Source organism: Malaclemys terrapin, chromosome 5 (assembly GCF_027887155.1).
Source record: "Malaclemys terrapin pileata isolate rMalTer1 chromosome 5, rMalTer1.hap1, whole genome shotgun sequence".
NCBI classification, from domain to species: domain Eukaryota; kingdom Metazoa; phylum Chordata; order Testudines; family Emydidae; genus Malaclemys; species Malaclemys terrapin.
This window is the reverse complement of record NC_071509.1, coordinates 121,035,704-121,055,098: the sequence shown is the minus strand read 5'-3', so window position 1 is coordinate 121,055,098 and position 19,395 is coordinate 121,035,704. Positions and strand designations below refer to the sequence as shown.

General features: G+C 45.9%; 1 protein-coding gene across 2 annotated transcripts in view; it reads left to right on the top strand.

Moving 5' to 3' along the window:
• LOC128838332 (protein FAM13A-like) overlaps positions 1 to 19,395 on the top strand; it is a 359,314-nt gene that overhangs the window by 136,503 nt on the left and 203,416 nt on the right. Inside the window, exon 1 of one of the 2 annotated variants that reach the window (XM_054030434.1) lies at positions 15,824 to 15,957. The exons of the other annotated variant lie outside the window; for it this stretch is intronic. The gene's annotated coding sequence lies outside the window, so the exon portion shown is untranslated. Of the gene's footprint in view, positions 1 to 15,823; positions 15,958 to 19,395 lie in introns of those variants that run through there. 2 annotated transcript variants of the gene reach the window in all.

The window sequence follows — 19,395 nt, the reverse complement described above, 5'->3', positions numbered from 1 at the left end:
ACATGTTCTCCCCTCCATATTAATGGGAGTTATATACATCCAGTATCTAACATAGAATAGGTGTCCCCTAACCCAGACTCTCTGCCAGTATATGTTGAGTGGAGGGGAGCCACTACTAATATTGAGGTAAAAACAACGAGGAGTCCTTGTGGCACCTTAGAGACTAACACATTTTATTAACAAATAATATTGAGGTGGTATCTATCAATACTCAGAAATTAGGCCATCCAGTTTTCTTTGGGCTAGAAGGTAACTTATCTACCCAATATCAGGGGGTAGCCGTGTTAGTCTGTATCTACAAAAACAACAAGGAGTCTGGTGGCACCTTAAAGACTAACAGATTTATTTGGGCATAAGCTTTCCTGGGTAAAAACCTCACTTCTTTGGATGTCCCTTCACTTATTAAGTGCCATAAGTTTTCCTTCTCTGAGTAATGTTTGCTGGAGGGATTCTTGCAGTCCACCCCTTTTCTGCATTTTCTGCATTCCTCCAGCTGCCCAATGGCATCTGTGCCATGGCAGATGCTCTGGCTTCATTCTCAATGCACGTCCCAGATATTTCCATCTATGGATATATTGGGTAGATAAAAACAACAAGGAGTCTGGTGGCACCTTAAAGACTAACAGATTTATTTGGGCATAAGCTTCCGTGGGTAAAAATCTTTGGATGAATTAGGGTGAACTGCAAAGAATGGGGCAGCCCAAACCCAAAAGGCTGGTGGATATTCCTATACTTAGATTTACCAAGACAGCATAAAACAGCTTCTTTATTACCTTACTGGTTACTCAGAAGTCCAAACAACACAGTTCCCTTCAAGTGATCCAGCCTTAGGCCTCCATGCAGGTACCCACGTCCACTATGATGAACATTTCTGTAACTCTTATTTCATCATATAAAAGAAAAGGTTCTACCAATCCCAAAGGATCAGACACATTACCTCCCAGGTTAATGAATGTTTCAGATCTTATCCAAATACACGCTACAGCCAATTCTTATTAACTAAACTAAAATTTATTTAAAAACAAGAAAGAGAGAGTATGGTTAAAAGATCAACATACATACAGACGGGAGTTCAATCCATTGAGGTTCAGATTCATAGCAGAGATGGTGAGCTTTGTAGTTGCAAAGAGTTCCTTTAGAATTCAGTTAATGGGTTCCAATGTCCAAATATCCTAGTCAGGGCATACCAGCATAACTGGGACCTCAGTCTTGCAACTCAAACTTCCCCTGTTGAAGCCTAAGTAGATCTGAGATGACAGAATCGGGACCCAAGGATCTTTTATACAATTTCATGACCTCTTTGACAAGTTGGGATTTCCTCTGGGAACAGAAGGTAATTAGATGATTTTGAAGGAGGTCCATCTATACAAATTAACATAAGGCCATTTGCTTTTTCCTCCACCATTCACAGTACATTTCAAAGAGAGATGAATACCGAAATATCCTGTGTTTACAAGTCATTTAAATGATTTTAGAATACAGCACAGACAGTGACTGTTGATTATCCTACTCATACATATGTAAATACACAAAACCACAAACATTATCTCCCTACATGTCTTTTGAGGGTTATTTATTTTGCAGGATGTTTAACCCTTTCTAGCCATGCATCACAATGGGTAAATCCTCCCCCAGCTAGCCAGGCAAGCATCCTTTCTGCATCTCTCAGCCCTTTCCTTCAGGCAAAGTCTACATGTTACATATCTTCTGCTAGGTCAAATGGCAGGGTAACCAAGACCATCTGCTGCGTAATCCCTGCTGGTCCTGAGTACATCCTGGCAGAATTTGGAAGTGCGGGAGCAAATATTTTCCAATACTTTGTATTACTGCTCCCCCCTGCCCCCCAATGACTGACTGCCTTAGATCCAAGTTTATAAGACCTAATAGTCATCTCTGAAGCCTTCCTATTCACACAAGGAAAAAGTAGCCCTGCAGGCAGGGCAAAGGTCTGTGTTGGGTAGCTCCACTTTATTGCATCTCCAGCAAACACGGAATAGTTTAATCTGATTTGAGGTTTCAAGGGGATTGAACATATTAATAATACTGTGCAGAGCTGCAGGGACATTGAGAAATAGTTTTCCCAGGGGACAGCCTGGAGTTGCACACTTACAATGAAGAGTAGTAATAAAAAAAAGCAGAAATCTAGTGAGCAATGGAGAGTATGGAAGCATGGCTGACCAGGGGCTGTGTTAGGATATTGTGATGCACTGCCACCTTGTGTTGTATTGGCTAGAAGCAATCAGCATCCCTATGAAACAACAGTTATGGCCCTATCCTGAAGTGCCCGATTAATAGCTTCTAGCTCATGCACAGTAATTAACGGACTTCTCAAGCAAAAATGATTAAGTTGGAGTCAAGGTAGCAAATTTGCATCAATTATCAAAAGGGAGGGAAAAAGTAGAACATTGTAGTTTATTGGAAGGCGAAGAAATTCTAAGTTATTGTTACAATTTCTAAACCCCTCAGGTCATATGGAAATAGAGTTAAGGTTTCTCAGATAAAATTCTGTCCTTCCTCCCTGTATTCCCACATACCCTCCACTTGAATTCATGAGGTAACTTTTCACCTGTATGCCAATTGCATTCACAATTTTAGGCACAAATTCCGAAGAAGTGGGCTGTAGTCCACGAAAGCTTATGCTCTAATAAATTTGTTAGTCTCTAAGGTGCCACAAGTACTCCTGTTCTTCTTTTTGCGGATACAGACTAACACGGCTGCTACTCTGAAATCCCCACTATGCTGTCTCTCATTAGACATACTACTATATGTATTGGGCAGCTACTATATGTGTGCCCTGGACATTACACGATATACTCCTCCAGTTATTCTTTCCTTGATGAGTCAATATATGCCAACCTCTTGCCATTTTTATGTGTCCATCCCAAAGCCACAGGCTAGACCCACCCCACCTTCTCGGTGTTTACTCAAGAGTCCCTAGTGCTACACATCTTGGGCTTGAGTCATCCCTGAGATAGGCTAGCTTCCACCAGGAAGCAGGAGAATTCACCCAAAGGGGGTTCACCACTGGGCAAGATGCTTACAATCCCACGCACCAGGGATCCATACCCAGCAAAAGCCACCCCACAGCTTTTTCTTGCTGAGGCAGAGCTTTAACACAGTGGCTCACAGCTCACAGCTCTGGATGACCCGAGACATGCCAGAGAGGCTTAAAACAGGAGAGAGCTGAGAAAGAACAGACAGTGGATCCACTGCTCTTAGTTGTATTGTCATTATCAGCATTTTATTTTTCCAAAAAGGGTGAGAGTGACTGAAAGAGGAAGTGGAAAAGGAACTAACAGACATATCTTCCAGAGTCTAACAACCTCTTCGGGTGCAAAGAAAAAGAACTTGTAAGACTTTGTGTTACTGTGCCATCCAGTGATGTATGTCGTAACAGTGTTTCCTACCGTTGAACATTTTTAGGAATTGGCAAATAGTTAACTCAACCTCCGTTACAATTGATCTATTGTAAATGGTCTGGTTTAATTGATTTATGAACACTTTTTTATTATTACTATTTGACGTATTTGCCTTATGGCTGTCCAAATGACCTCTGCTTTGTTCAGAGGGTTTAGTACTGTACCAGAAAATACAGTAGAGAAGGGTTTTCTGCCCTAATGTTTTTGCTTCCCATCCCACTGCACTGCTGTTCAGTATGATACCCTGAACTGAGGAGAAAGTGGTGCTGAAAGCTGCTTCCCTTGATTTCTGGCATTTGTTTGGCTTGTTTATTGCTTTTTAAACTCCAGCAGCCCCACACTCAGAGAGGTCCAGTACTTACCTTCTCCTGACAACCGGCAGCATGGATAGGCCAGCACTGTGGGCTCAGACTCTCCTTTCAGTAAAGCAGGGGTTGCAGCTGGATTCTAGTGATATCCAGTGTCCTCCCCCATCATTTGTAGTAATGCATGAATCCATATCCAAACGGAGTCTGTTAGTACTTAAGTTTCTATGCCAGGAAGAGAGAAATTGAACTGTCAGCTCTTGGGCCTAGATTTTTAAAGGTATTTCAGCATTGCTGTGCTCAATGTTGCAATGCCTTACTGATTTAAGAGCCTAAATCTCCCTTAGGACTAGTCTACACTGGCAACACTAAAGTGTAGGTTTACGTGTGGTTGCGGCAGAGCGCTGGGAGAGAGCTTTAAAAAACCCATCTCCACGAGGGACGTAGCCACCAGCGCTGGTGCACTGTCTACACTGGCACTTTACAGCGTTGAAACTTGCTGCGCTCAGGGGGGTGTTTTTTCACACCCGAGTGAGAAAGTTGCAGCGCTGTAAATTGCTGGTGTAGACAAGCCCAAAGTCTACATAGAAGCCAAAGTCCCATTGACAGTTGATTCAATGTTCCTAAATCCCTCTTGCAAATGCGATTTAGGCTCTTAAATCAGTTAGGCGTTGCAACACTGAGCACAGCAATGCCTAAACACCTTTCAACATCTGGCCCAGGACTTTATGGTGTGTGTTTTGGAGGCAGCTGGGAGGTGGGGCTTGGAGAATAAGTCCATATCGTTTTTAACAACAAATATTACAATCCTGATACAAGTGCACATGCTCATCATTTCATATTCCTACACTGGTTGTCTCATATGCCTCCTAAAAATCCTTAAGCTGGCTAGATCCTGCCAAGTGCATGCATAAAATATGTCTGGTTTAGAAAATCTGGGCAAGGTTCATCAATATCATACATCACTTTTATAGTATTATTGCCATTTATCACTGGACAGCATTTCATTACTGGGTAATAATGCCATCAGGCACCAGCATTTATCTCCTCTTGTAATGTAGTTCATCTTCAGTAGTTTAATCATTGAAGTAGTCTCAGTTAGTGGGGACAACACTGTCTGTTGTCTGTTCATAAAACTCTTTTCATTGTTCTCACAGGGTTGCTAGCAACTCTGCACTACGTTATGCCGCAGTATATTTGCTACAGGCTTTCTGCTCTCTTCCTTCCCCTCCCCTATCAGATTGGTTATTCTTTGATTCTTTTTACAACACCCCACCAGACTAATTATGTAAACAGTTTATAACCCTTCCTATCTCCTGGGACTCAATGTACCGCATACTTCAGTCCTCTCTAAGCCAAAGCAGCAACAGCAGTCATCCAATGTAACTACTAATCACTACAGAACCATGGCTGCTAATGTCCTTGTTCTGAAGGTGAAATAAATCCGTCACACTAGGTTACAAACATGTATATACTATGAATGAGCCACCCAGCAACGTTCACAACAGCCTTGGAGGCAGTGTGCCACCAAGTGCCCCTACCAATGGTTGCTGCTTTATTTGACTTTTTTTATGAACTCCATCCCAGATTTGCTGCTTCTCCTAGGCAGTTACATTTTAAAGACGTTTCCCAAAACTTAGCTGGAGTGAAGTCTGGCTAAACAAAGGGAAGACAAAGCAATCACCAAAGCCAGAACGCTATGTTTCTAGAACAACTGGGACATGGAAATCGTGGAATTGCCACACTGCATCACACCCGAGGTCCATCTACTTCAGTATGTCATCTCTGATGGTGGCCTCTGTGACAGACAGGGCAATTTCTTGCAATACTCTGGACAAACCTTATTGAATTAAGTTAAATAGTGAATTAGGTTTATGTATCCTTGTGGCCACAGGGTTGGTATGTATTTCCATGGGAGAGAGGAACCACAGCCCTTCCAGAACTAAGAACAGTGGAGGGCAGTTAGGCAAATTCACTCAGGTTGCAACATCTCTAGAGTTACCACCAACTGGAGAGAAGCTTGAATATACTGTTTTAAACTGGATTCTCCAGGAAACCTGTGACAAGAACCCTGCAGCAGGCAAATGTGGGATAATTTCCCCCTCCCTGTCCCCCACAAACATTAGTTCTCATCCTGATCTCTAATAGTTAGAGAGAGTCTTAAACCCTGAAGCGTGAGGTTCAGAAAATTATCATTAATTCTGATAACTGTGAATACTCCTAATATCCATATACATGCCCATCCCTTTTTGAATCTGGTTAAATTCCTAGTCTCAATTTCATGTGGCAGTGAGTTCCACAGTCTAATTATACATTGTGTAAAAAATGTGTTTCATTGCCTGTCCTCTTGTTCTTGAGTTATGGGAGAACAGACGCTCCCAATCTACCTTCCCTAGACCATTCATTATTTATATACTTTCACTGTGCCGCCTCTTATTCATCCCTTTTTAAGGTAAACAAGCTAATCTCCTTGATCACTCACCACTCACCCACACTGCACACAGTATTCCAGATGAGGCCACACCATTGATCTATATAAAGGCATTATAATAGTCTCCCTATTATTCTCCCGCCTATTCCTTAAATTCTAAGGTCTTTGCTTTTTTGACTGTGACTGCGCTTTGAGCAGTGGTCTTCACTGACCTGTCTACAGTAATACCCATGTCCCTTTCTTGGGTTGATACAGTTAAGTTAGAACCCTATAAGGTGTGTGAGTAGTTTAAATTGTTCCCTCCAGTGTGCATTTATGACACAAAGGCCCATTGATGCCAGCTGGCAAAAGGTTCACTACTCCATCAGCAACTCCTACCAGGCCTGACAAACTCACTACACCTAGCACACTGCTTTCATAATGTTCACCCATAAAGAATAAGCCATGAGATATCTAATAACAGCTGATGTCATACTGATCCGCATAATCATTGTGAGATGTATGTAGGCCCTGGGGCTGTATAATGGCAGATCCACCAGCCTTATCCTTCTGCCCACACCTGGCTGCTTCTTAATGCACAGGGAAGTCACAAGGAGTGGAGCTGTTCAGCACAGGGGAATCATGCATTCCCTCCACAGGCTTCCCAAGCTTTTCCCCCAGATGTAGGGGGAACTGCTCAAGGGACAGTCACATAGGCAGGAGGGGTGGAGTTTTGCCACAGAAGGACAGATTTTTCAAAGATGGGAATAAATAATAATTTTGCACGTAGGACATAGCCCCACAACCCTTAGTCACATGAATAATATACACACACAAGTGTTATCCCTTTACTTCAATGGATCTTCGTGTGTGAGAAAGGGTTTGCAGAACTGGGCCTTTATATAGCACATTTCATTTAAAGGTCTCAAAACAAATGTGGAAACTGAGGCACAGAAAGGTTGAGTGACTTACCCCAGCTCACGTAGCATGTCAGAGTCAGAGCTGGGACTGGAACTACGTCTCCTCTCCTAATTCTGTGCTCTCAACATGACTCACTAACTAATTAATGACCCTCTTGCACACTCACTCACTGAATGGGCAGGTGCAAATAATGCTGATTATGGATGCACCATCACTGCCCCTCCGTTGAAAATGTGCCCTGTGTTTTAGATCAGAATTGATTCAGGTCCCAGTGCCAAAGTGTGTACGCCAGTGAGAGTTTTTTCTAAATAAGGATGGACTTACCACATAGCACTCAGGCCCTGAATGCTTTTATGCTCCAGAAGGGGGGGGGGGGGATTTCTGTAGTAAAATTTGAGAGATTCTCTTCATAGGAAGATCATAGATTTTTAAGGCAGGAGGAACCTTCATTGTCCTCTACTCTGACCTCCTGTATATAACACAGGCCACTGAATTTCACCCAGTTACCCCTGTAGCGAGCCTAATAACTTGTTTCAGAGTAACAGCCGTGTTAGTCTGTATCCGCAAAAAGAAGAACAGGAGTACTTGTGGCACCTTAGAGACTAACAAATTTATTAGAGCATAAGCTTTCGTGGACTACAGCCCACTTCTTCGGATGCATATAGAATGCATATATATATATATGTTCCATTCTATATGCATCCGAAGAAGTGGGCTGTAGTCCACGAAAGCTTATGCTCTAATAAATTTGTTAGTCTCTAAGGTGCCACAAGTACTCCTGTTCTTCTTTTTGCTAATAACTTGTGTTTATCCACCCCTTCCCTTGGTAGTTTATTCTAGTGGTTGATCATCCTCTGTGATAGTTTGGGGAATTTGTCTATGTAAAACTTAAGAATTCTGATTGATTTTTATGAAGTCTATGTAGAACACTGACCATCAATGTGTACGGAAACAGCCATTTGCTAGCAAAGACTGGTCATGTATCTCACAAACCCTGTGTGGAAGCTGCTATGGGAAAGCAATCAAAATGTTACCATGCCCTAGTAGAACAATGAATGTGCTAAAGTGATTGTCTACCTTAAGAGAAGCTGGTTCTCCCAGGTTGTCTTTTGGGGGGTGGGGCTTGAATGGAAAATCCCAGGAAAGAAAAGGAACAAAGCAGTGTTAGGTGCTGATGTTCAAAAGACAAATGCTTTCTGTGTGGGGAGGCCTTTTGACTGTGGGAGCTGAACAACCGAAAGACAGAGAGCTCCGGGATTGTGGGGATGACAAGACCTTGACTGGAACCTGCAGGCTAAGCAGGAGGAGAGGTGTGTGGGGAGGGCCTGAGACCCCAGAAATGACTGACTGATGCCCAAAGACAACAAGGAGTCTGGTGGCACCTTAAAGACTAACCGATTTATTTGGGCATAAGCTTTCGTGGGTAAAAACCTCATTTCTTCAGATGCATCTGAAGAAGTGAGGTTTTTACCCACGAAAGCTTATGCCCAAATAAATCGGTTAGTCTTTAAGGTGACACCAGACTCCTTGTTGTTTTTGTAGATACAGACTAACACAGCTACCCCCTGATACTTGATGCCCAAAGGGCTCTTGGAGTGAGTTTGGGTCCAGAACAGCAGCCTAGTGAACGTTCGTGGGGGTGGTTCATGAGAGTGTTAACAAACTGATGGTTAAAAATGTGTGCCTTGTTTCTGATTTGTATTTGTCTGGCTTCAACTTCCAGACATTGGTTCTTGCTCTGTCTTTCTCTGCTAGATGAAAGACCCTCCCTTTTTTTTCTCCCAGGGTGTTTTCTTCCTGTGAAGGTACTTACTCACCACAATCAAGTCATCTCTTCTGTGGGGTTCCATGCGGAGCAGATAAAGCACACGACCACTGTGGTTGCAAGCTGAATCCAATTCTGTTTATTACAAGCTTTCTTTTATAGTTTTTCTCAACATTACATAACACAATTAGGCTATAATAACACATTTACGGATTGGACAAGAAGGAGAATCATGTGTTTATCACATGTATAGCCCCACTCCGATTGGTTCAACCATTCCTTACATAAGGCCATGATTTGTTTACCTCATCTTATATAATACTAGACCACCAGGGGGCCTTACATAAGGCCATGATCATTTTATATAATCCTAGACCACCAGGGGGTCTTACATAAGGCCATGATCATCTTATATAATCCTAGACCACCAGGGGGCCTTACATAAGGCCATGATCATTTTATATAATCCTAGACCACCAGGGGGTCTTACATAAGGCCATGATCATTTTATATAATCCTAGACCACCAGGGTACTTACATAAGGCCATGATTTGTTTACCTGGCAAGTGTCCCATCGTGACCCTTACCTCCTCATGGAACTTTTCATTAGGTTGGTGTAGGGATGATACATCCCCACACTCTTCATCTTTTTGATACCCTAAAAGTTCCTCCAGTCTCCTGAGGCACCTCCCCAGGAAGATAACAGCAGCTGTGAGGAATGCATTTGGACTCCTCTGCCTGGCCAATTTTTGCTCCTGACCAACAGTGTGCAAAGGATCAGTGATGGTGGAACATCGTCTGTCACTCCAAGAGGACACCACTCTCAGTACTGAGCACGCCAGGGCCAGCATGCTGGAGACTTCTCACATGCACTTGGTTGGTTTGTTTCATTGGCAGTATCTGTATTTAAAATGAGGATAATTTCCTAATGCTGTTAAAAATGTTGATAACATTTTAAATTCTCTACAGAGAACACAGATTTGACTTTGAGGTCTAGATTAACTTCCATCAGACAAGTGTAGCAATCAGCTTTCTACACTGTGAGAATGAATCTCCAGGGCATTCTCCCACTTGGGGACCTATTTAATATTCCAGCTATTATCTGTAGTGTCCACACAAGCAAGATTTTGTTCATTTAGAAGTACCAGCTTGAATTCTTCCCTGTAATTATTTTCAGAAGTCTGCATCTGAAACACTTCTTCCCCTCACTGAGGATAAAACATCTGTCTGATGTAGTCAATTATATTTTATATAATATGTATATATTATATTTTGTATAATATTGGCTTGTGACAACTCCACATCAGAATTACAGTAGCATCAGTAGGAGACAAGCCTCTATCTAAAGAATTTTATATCCATTAGTACAGGCTAATATTCTCCTTACAGGCAGCTAAAACTAAACAAGGCTAATCTGAGACACTTTTATCGTCTCTTTTGAATTTCGCATCAGTATGTAACAGTAATACCGTCGTTATAATATAGCCACTTCAGGGGGAAAAGTCCAGTCTAAAAACTCTCTTCATTAAACTGCTATCCAGCAGATTTGCCATGTAAAGCTGGAGGATCACTTTGCTGTCTTGCTAAATTGGCAATTACTTGCTATGGGTGTGAAAGAGGGGAAATACAGAGGGAGATAAACTGGAAGCCGCTGACAAGTTGGAGTGCTATAGTCATCCCTTGCTGGTTTTATGGAACTTTGGCATGACTTATATGTTTATTTTAATTTTTGTACCATGTATTCTCCCATCCCCTTCTGAGCTAATTCAGTGTCTTGCACTCTTGGCCAGTGTCCTACTAAATCTTTATCGCTATGTGTTAGTCTGTGACACCTTCATTAACTAGCTCGCTCACCACTATAGGCCTGATCTAATGCTCATAGAAGTCAATAGGAGTCTGGCCATTGGATCAACCTCTATTGGGATATCACATTGTGAGATCTCTAATCCGGTTTATGCAATATTATTTGGAGAAAAGAGATAATGATGGATTATTTGCAAATGTCCTAAACCTTCAAGTACTATCCAAAACAAATACTATATGTAAGTACCTGTATTTTATTATCTTCAACATTTCCTACAGGCAAGAAGTCAAATAGCAGATTTACAAATGGTTAGACAGATAGATATTTGGTGTTAGCAAAAACAATTTCTCCTAGATGTTGCCACTCATTTTTTTTTCTTTATGCTTGGAAACTTTCCTGAACTGATGATAACTTTTAGTCTGACAAATAGTCAAGAAACAGACTTTTCAAGCTATTTAGCTTTTTCATCAAAGTAGCCACACATGGGAATTTGTTGCCTCCAACAAGCATTAACATTAACTGAAATATTGGATATATCAATAAAGTAGGGGTTAAAAAGACATCTCAGGGGAAAACTCATCATGCTGAACAACATCATTCTAATTCATCACATGGCTAATGGTATTAAGAGCTAAAATAAATACAAGAAGTGTCCCTCCTCTGTTGGCTTTTACATTGGTGTCCATTATCATAGTAGCTAAGCACCTCCTAAGAGCAGGTGTGGCCAACCTGTGACTCCGGAGCCACATGCGGCTCTTCAGAATATGCAGCTCCTTGTATACGCACCGACTCTCGGGCTGGAGCTACAGGCGCCAATTTTCTAATGTGCCGGGGGGGAGGGGGGTGTGCTCACTGCTCAACTCCTGGCTCTGCCACAGGCCCTGCCCCCGCTCCACCCCTTCCCGTCCCCTCCCCTGAGCCTGCTGTGCCCTTGCTCCCAACCCCGCCCCAGAGCCTCCTGCATGCCACAAAACAGCTGATTGGGAGGTGCGGGGAGGGAGGGGGAGGTACTGATCAGTGGGGCTGCCGGAGGGTGGAAGGTGCTGGGAGCAGGATGGGGGAGCTGATGGGGGGGCTGCTAATGTCTTACTGTGGCTCTCTGGCAATGTACATTGGTAAATTCCGGCTCCTTCTCAGGCTCAGGTTGGTCACCCCTGTCCTAAGAGTAGGAATAATGATCTCTCTCCTCCAGCAAGAAACAGGATGAGTTTGAAGGGGGCAGGGTTCAAATTCATCTCCAATACGTTGAGTTACACTGATGTAAAACTGGAGTAACACAATCATATGCCTTAGGCCTTGGCTACACTTACCAGCTAGTTCGACGGCTGGAAATCGAAGTTCTGGGTTCGACTTATCGCGTCTAGTCTGGACGCGATAAGTCGAACCCGGAAGTGCTTGCCGTCGACTGCGGTACTCCAGCTCGGCGAGAGGAGTACCGCGGAGTCGACGGGGGAGCCTGCCTGCCGCGTGTGGACCAAGGTAAGTTCGAACTAAGGTACTTCGACTTCAGCTACGTTATTCACGTAGCTGAAGTTGCGTACCTTAGTTCGAATTAGGGGGGTAGTGTAGACCAAGCCTTAGATTATTAAAACTGAAAGCATTTTCAAGATCTGATTTATTCTTCACTCTTTGTGCTGCCTTATTCATTTCTCTAAGTTTGGACAATGAACATAGGCTAGTCAGTTTCTAGTACATTTTACTTTCCAATTTTCATGCATTAGCACAATGCTGGCATACTACGTGAGTGTTTGCTTGTTTTGGTTTCTTAATGTTTTCCACTGAATCAAAATAAAAACAAGGAAACATTTATATTATTCTTAGGTTTTCAAAAATGTTTTGATAGCTTTTATAACAAAACAAAAAACATTTTGGGAGAAGGGGTGGTATTCTATTAATCTTTCAGTGATTGTATTTGGCAGGTGACAACTATACTACTGTCATCAAGCAAAGATGAATGAAAAGCTGACTAAACCAGAGTGGCAAATATAACTGCATCCACAATCATCTTAACAAACTAATTTTTCAATTTTCAGAGTAACAGCCGTGTTAGTCTGTATCCGCAAAAAGAAGAACAGGAGTACTTGTGGCACCTTAGAGACTAACAAATTTATTAGAGCATAAGCTTTCGTGGACTACAGCATCCGAAGAAGTGGGCTGTAGTCCACGAAAGCTTATGCTCTAATAAATTTGTTAGTCTCTAAGGTGCCACAAGTACTCCTGTTCTAATTTTTCAATAACGGTTGTATAATTGTGCCAGCAGAGCTTGAATTTGCAGGCACTGATTGGATCTATAAGTATCAATTTGTGTGCAGTTAACTAGTTTACAGGCCAATTTAAGCAGTCAATATTGACAGTCTTACAATGCTGTGATTTTTTTTTTTAAATTGTAATCCACAATATTTGGTGGTGGGAGGGAGTTTCTTAAAGCCCTAGACCTTGGGGTAAATACACCTGGATCACAGCTTGCTTGCTTTTTTTTTTCTAATGTAAGTTTCTAGCCCTTGTTGCAGAGAAAAGATTGAAAATGTAACCTCTAATGGTTCAAAATCTAGAAGACCAAGAAAAAATGCAAAATCCAATATTTCAAAATGGCAGGTTTTTAAGCCAATTTCATGATTTCTAGGGAGCCTGATGCATGACCTTTGAATGCCTAGGGCTAGCAATACTGCAGTTTCCCCCTCTCCTGGCTACTATTTGTGCAAACAGTTCTGCCTTTTCCAAGTGATTGGTGATTTTGTGGCCCTTCTGCAGGAGTTTTGCAAATTGAAAAACAGTGTGTGAGACTCAAACTACAGTTATTTTCAGTAGGTCACTGTATGAATCTTGTCTGGTAAGATTCTGAGTTCCTGAACCTTTGCCAAAAGGCTTGAGGCATATGACTTCAACTATTTTCTCTAGTATTGGAATTTGGCTGCCAACTCTGAGGGACCCACTGTGATATAGTCAGACCTGCCATCATGAAAGGTACTTGGGCTCCTTGGGGAGCTATGTAGGAGTGCTCAATGCTGGCATAATTCCAGTGCTGCTCTCTCCCTCCTCTCCATTTTTCACCCTTTCTCATCTGCTTGGGCCTGATTGTGCACCCACTGCATATGAGCAACTCCTGAAAAGGCCAATAGGAACTGCTTGCATTGCAGCAGCTGCAGAATCCAAGGCATATGAACATTCTTTTTAGAGTCTGAATCAAAGTCATTACAGTAGAAGTGTCTGGGGAAACACATCACAAGAACTGTCAGTGCAATAATGTCATTGACTCCCCAGACTTCCACTATTCAAAGAATCTTTCACCTGCAGCTCTTAAGTCCTCCTTCAGGAAGGTAGCATTGGAAATGATGTATACGGCTACCCTCCATGAAAGAAATACTCAATAAGGAAAATTGTGGTTCAGGATAGACTGAAGCGAGAGGGAAGCTGAAACTGTGTTTTTAGACTTAGCGCTAGAATGCCTCAGTCTTATTCTGCATCAGCTTAATTGTGCAGCTAATTTTCAGGTCTGTCAAAATGTAGTTCCAAGAAAACTGTTGGAAAAGTGCTTTTATAATGATTTTGACTCAGAAATAAATCTTATAAAAGTTTGACTTCTAGGAATTTAGTTTCAGAGGAGACAATCCTCAGCTGTTCTGATAAAGTAATAGTTAAAAATTTACAGTAACTCAGAGGCACAAGTGGAGAGATTAAATGGTTTAGGATTAAAGTCCATTAGAAGAAATTACTCGGCTGCTTCAACAGATAAAACTGTTCCTCTGAACTGAATTTAGGTGACTACCTTCAATTTCCATGTAAAAACTGAGGTGAAAAGGAAAAAAAATGTAGTAAAATCCATAGTTTTTTCTTTTGCTGAAAACACATTCTGTCAGTCCCTCAGTGAGGTAGGAAAGACTAAGGTATGGATCTTATAATGATTATGTAGGCTACAGACTTCAGGGAGCAGATCCCAGACAGCAGAGAGAGATCTCATGTACCTCAGCAGACTTCCCAAATGCCTCCAGCTCCGGCACTGCTTCTGTGGCCTTTTCTCTCATCGGCATAGGTTATTTTAGGGCCCAGAAACTTTCATCTACAAAGTTTCTCCTTAGCTCAGCTCAGGACAAAGTCCTTTTTATTTTTTTTTAAAGCAACTCCCAAACAGAACATCATTTGGACTTGGTGCTTGAGTTTATTATTACATTGTGTGATTTTTCTTAGCCAAAGAAATAAAAAAGGTGAAGCAGACATCATTCACTACAATTGTATTAAGCAATCAATTTCTATTTAAAGTGTGCAAAAGTAATATTTATATAACACTTCTTTTTCCTGCTGCTATTGCCTAGCCTCCCCTCCTTCTTCCACATAATCCCCTATTATTCTCCATAGACGTATGCATTCAGTGATCCACCACTACCTTTTCCCTGTGACCAGGCTAGGAAATGGTATCAAACAGTGAATGCTTCTGCTGTGCCTTGGCCAGGGAGGTATTACACGTCACTCCCTTCAGCCTGCAGTGGTGGGAGTCATGCAGCATCAAGTGACTACTGAAAAGGAAAGAATTTGGAAAACCTATGTCACTCTCCATGGTAATCTGCTCCCTGACTATAAGTCCTCTGGTCTTAGGCTAGGACTAGTTATGGAGTCAGTTTCACTGGCAAGTTCTTACTTTCACGGGAGGCCTGCTGGAGGACCAAATGTTTGTCTGCCAGGTGCCCTGAAACCCGCCCTGCTGCATGCCCCATAGTAACCCTGCACTCAGCAGCGGGGCAGCACTGTAATAAGAGAAGGAAAGTTATGTTTGCTGCAGGGCTGCACCCCTTCCTGCTGTGCGCCTGCAGAGGCAGAGAGATGCAGCTGGCATTGAAATGAATGGCAAAGCTCCCATGGATTTCACAGACGGTCATGGGTGCATCCCTACCCCACTTCTCCTCCTTGCTAGAGCGCAGCAGGCGCTGGAACGCTATTAACGTGCTTTGGGTGGGCTGCCCCCCGGGAGCGGATGGAACGTTATGTCGGCAGGCGCGAGACAGGGCCGTCCTGCACCCACCGCGGCTGCTTTGCGGGCGCCTGGTGGCCTCGGGCGGAGCCTCCGCACGCGCTCGGCGTAGCGCCCTATTCCTGAGCAGGGAGGAGGGCGGCGGCTGGGCCGTAAAGCGATGGTGAATCGCTGGGAGGCAGCGTGCACGTGGAGTGTGTTTACAAACAGAGTTGGGACGGGGCGGTGCCCCCGCCTTACTCCACCCAGGCACAGCCCGGGGAGGTGGGGGGGGGGTTCCTGCCGCGCTCCCCCGTCTCCGGCTGCAGACAATGAGGCGGAAGGTGCCACGTTAGGCTGGGAAGCGCCTTGAGCAGCGGTGGCTACTCAGGTAGGAGAAGGCGGAGAGCTCGGCCCTTTAGCCCATGAACGCAAGTGCCGCCGCGCAAGGCAGCGGGGATTGGTCTAGGCGGAGGAGGAGCCCGCAGCGCCGCGGTCAGGGGGTGTGACCGCCCCCCAGCCCCTGTGGCTAAGGGAGGGCAGCGCCCCCCAGCATGCCCGCCCAGGAGCGCCCCTGTGCTTTCGCAGCACCAGCTACTGACCGCGGGGACGGGGGTGTCGCTCTGCTTCCCTCTTCCCCCCCCGGAACCCCTGGCTCTGCCCTGCGTGGGGAGCGCAGGCGTGGGTGAGGAAGGAAGGGGGTTGGCAGCACCGCCCGCGCCCCATGGTCCCTGCTCCGGATCCCCGGGCTTTCTCTTCCCCGGGGAATCTCGCTTGGAGGAAAACAGGGACTGCGGCTGGCTGCGGGGGTGGCCGGGGGAAACTCCGTTGTGATCTCTCCGCACTTCCTCGTGGTAGCGTGGGGGGAGCGCACACCTACCTTTGGCCTTGGCCGCTCTCTTTCCGGGGAGCAGCAGCAGCAGCAGGCCTTTGCATAGCGCCTACTAGGCTAGTAATAATGATCGTACTTCGTACATGAACGAGTGAATCTTCCCAATGCCCCGTCTGTGAAGGAAACAGCCCAGCTATGCAGTTGGTGAAACTAAAAGCAGGGAAGCCAAGACCTGCATTTTCCAAAGTGACCCCTGATCACGGGGGCTCCACATTTCCGAAACCGTAGTGTGTGAAAGGGGATACTCAACCCTTGGAAGCAGCATCTGGCAATATGGCCCTACAGGATTTGCCCAGATCCACAGAGTTAGTGGCAAAGGTGTGAATGGAATCTAGGAGCTCTGACTCCAGGTTCAGCCCTGTCTTCTAACCCCTGGGCAAACTGATGGGTCTTTTAAAGAGCTGCTGTTATCTAGTCCAGTGGTTCTCAACCTTTCCAGACCACTGTACCCCTTCCAGGAGTTTGATTTGTCTTGTGGACCCCCAAGTTTCACCTTGCTTAAAAACTACTTGCTTACAAAACAGACATCAAAATACAAAAGGTGTCTCAGCACACTATTACTGAAAAATTGCTTATTTTTACCATATAATTATACAATAAATCAATTGGAATATAAATATTGTACTTAAATTTCAGTGTATAGTGTATCTAGACCAGTATAAACAAGTCATTGTCTGTATAAAATACTAGTTTGTACTGACTTTGCTTTTTACATAGCCTGTTGTAAACATAGGCAAATATCTAGATGAGTTGATGTACCTCCTGGAAGACCTCTGTGTATCCCAGAGGTATGTGTACCTCTGGTTGAGAACCACTGGTCTAGTCCAACCAGCTGTCAGTGCAGGTTGGGTGCACTACAGTATATTTTCCTATACTGCTTTCAGCTTCAGTTTTTATCTGGTACAACTTTGCTATAATATAACTTTCATTTACCTAGTGTTGCTATTGTAACCTGGGTTTTTCCTGCTATCGGCCTGCCTGGCCAGAGATTCTGCACAAGTGGACCCTGTGCCCTGGCATAACCCTCTAAAGCAGGCCTGCACAACTCGTAAAGCCGCGAGGGCCATATTATTCCAAAGAAACCATCTGAGGGCCGAAACCCCCCTGGCCCCGCCGACCCCCCCCCCAGTGCCGCCCAGCCCCCCAAACATAACCCCCCCCAGTGCTGCCCAGCCGCCTGAAACATAACCCCACCAGCACTGCCCACCCTGCGAACCCCCCCCAGCACCGCCCAGCCCCCCCCCGAAACAAACCCCCCAACAAGCGCTGCACGCCCCATGGAAACAAACTCTCCTTCCCCAGCACCGCCCCACCAAAACAGCTGTATTGAACCTCGGTAATATGCTGTAGCCTGCCCCTAAGGTAGTATAATTAAGGTAAAAGAAAAACGTCTTTTTGCTAGAAGTAGAATAAGATCTTCCCCCCACTTTGTAATCAGTTGCCCTGTTGAATGAAAGTGGAAGGCAGGCACCTCCAGACAGCTGCAACCTTGGAGAGGGGATAGGAGCCAGACCAGATCAGTAGAACAGGTCAGCCACTGATTCGTAGCTTGCCACCTCAACCCCCGACCCACCGCTGCCCGCTCGCCTCCTCAGCCCCCCGGCTCGCCTGCTCCCCCCCGCTCACCTTCTCATCCCCCCTTTCCCCGGCTCGCCTACTCACCCCCCGCCACTGCCCACCCGCTCGCCTCCTCAGCCCCTCACCCCCTTCGGCCAGTGATGAGCTGCCAAAATCTAAACAACCGGTTCCTTCCTCACCCCACAATGGGGTCATGGCCCGCCCCTGCCTCCCGGGACTCCTGCCCCATCCAACCCCCCATGTTCCTTGACGCCCCCCCTGCCTTGGACCCCTGCCCCATCCACCCCCCTCCCTGTCCCCTGACTGCCCCCTGCTGCCCAATCCAACCCCTCCTCTCATTCCTGATGGCCCCCCGGAACCCCTGCCCCATCCAACCACCCCTTCTCCCTGTCCCCTGACTGCCCCTGGAACTCCTTCCCCTGACTGCCCCCCGCCTCCCCATCCAACCTCCCCCTCCTTCCTGACGGCCCCCCAGGACCCTTGCCCCCATTCAACCCCCCTGTTCCCTGCCCTCTGACCCCCCCCACCTCCGAGCACCCCCCCGAACTCTCCTGCCCTCTATCCAACCCCCCCGCTCCCTGCCCCCTTACCGCGCTGGCTGGTGGCGCTACAGCCGGACCGCTTGGCTGGAGCCAGGCTAAGCCGCCGCAGCGCAGCGCCTGGAGCACCGGGTCAGGCCAAGCTTGCAGCCCCCCTGCTTCCCGCGAATCAGCTGTTAGCGTGGGAGGGCTGAGAAGCGATGTGGCAGCTTCGTGCTCAGGCCCAGGGAGACGGAGGTGAGCTGGAGCGGGGGGGGGGGGGGGGGCGCTAGGAGGGCCACCTGCGCCGCAGCAGGTAACCCGGGGGGCGTGCAGGGGAACCACTCGCCGCCCTAGCTCTCCTCCGCCTCCTTGGGCCTGAGCGCGAAGCTGCCGCATCGCTTCTCGGCCCTCCCAGGCTTCCTGCGCGAACAGCTGATTCATGGGAAGTAGGGGGGAGGGGGAGAAGCGGGGCGGAGCGTTCAGGGGAGGAGGTGGAGGCGGAGCGGCGGTGAGCTGGGGCTAGCTGTCAGCTCACCTGCCCCCCTGCCAGTGCCTGCCCGCTCGCCCGCTTCCTCAGTCCCCCCCCCCCCCCCCGGCTCACCTGTCCCCCCCCCCCCCCCCGCCACTGCCGGCCCGCTCGTTTCCTCAGCCCCCCTCCCTCACCCGCCGTCGCGGGCCGCATGTTGTGCAGGCCTGCTCTAAAGTCAGTAGAATTTTGTGCAGGTATACTTGTGCAGTCACTTATGAAATGAGGTGGAAGTTAAGGAGTCAAACCCATTTCTGTAGATTTTTTTTTTTTCCAGCTCAGCCTTGTAATTACTGTACAGCAGGGCTGTCA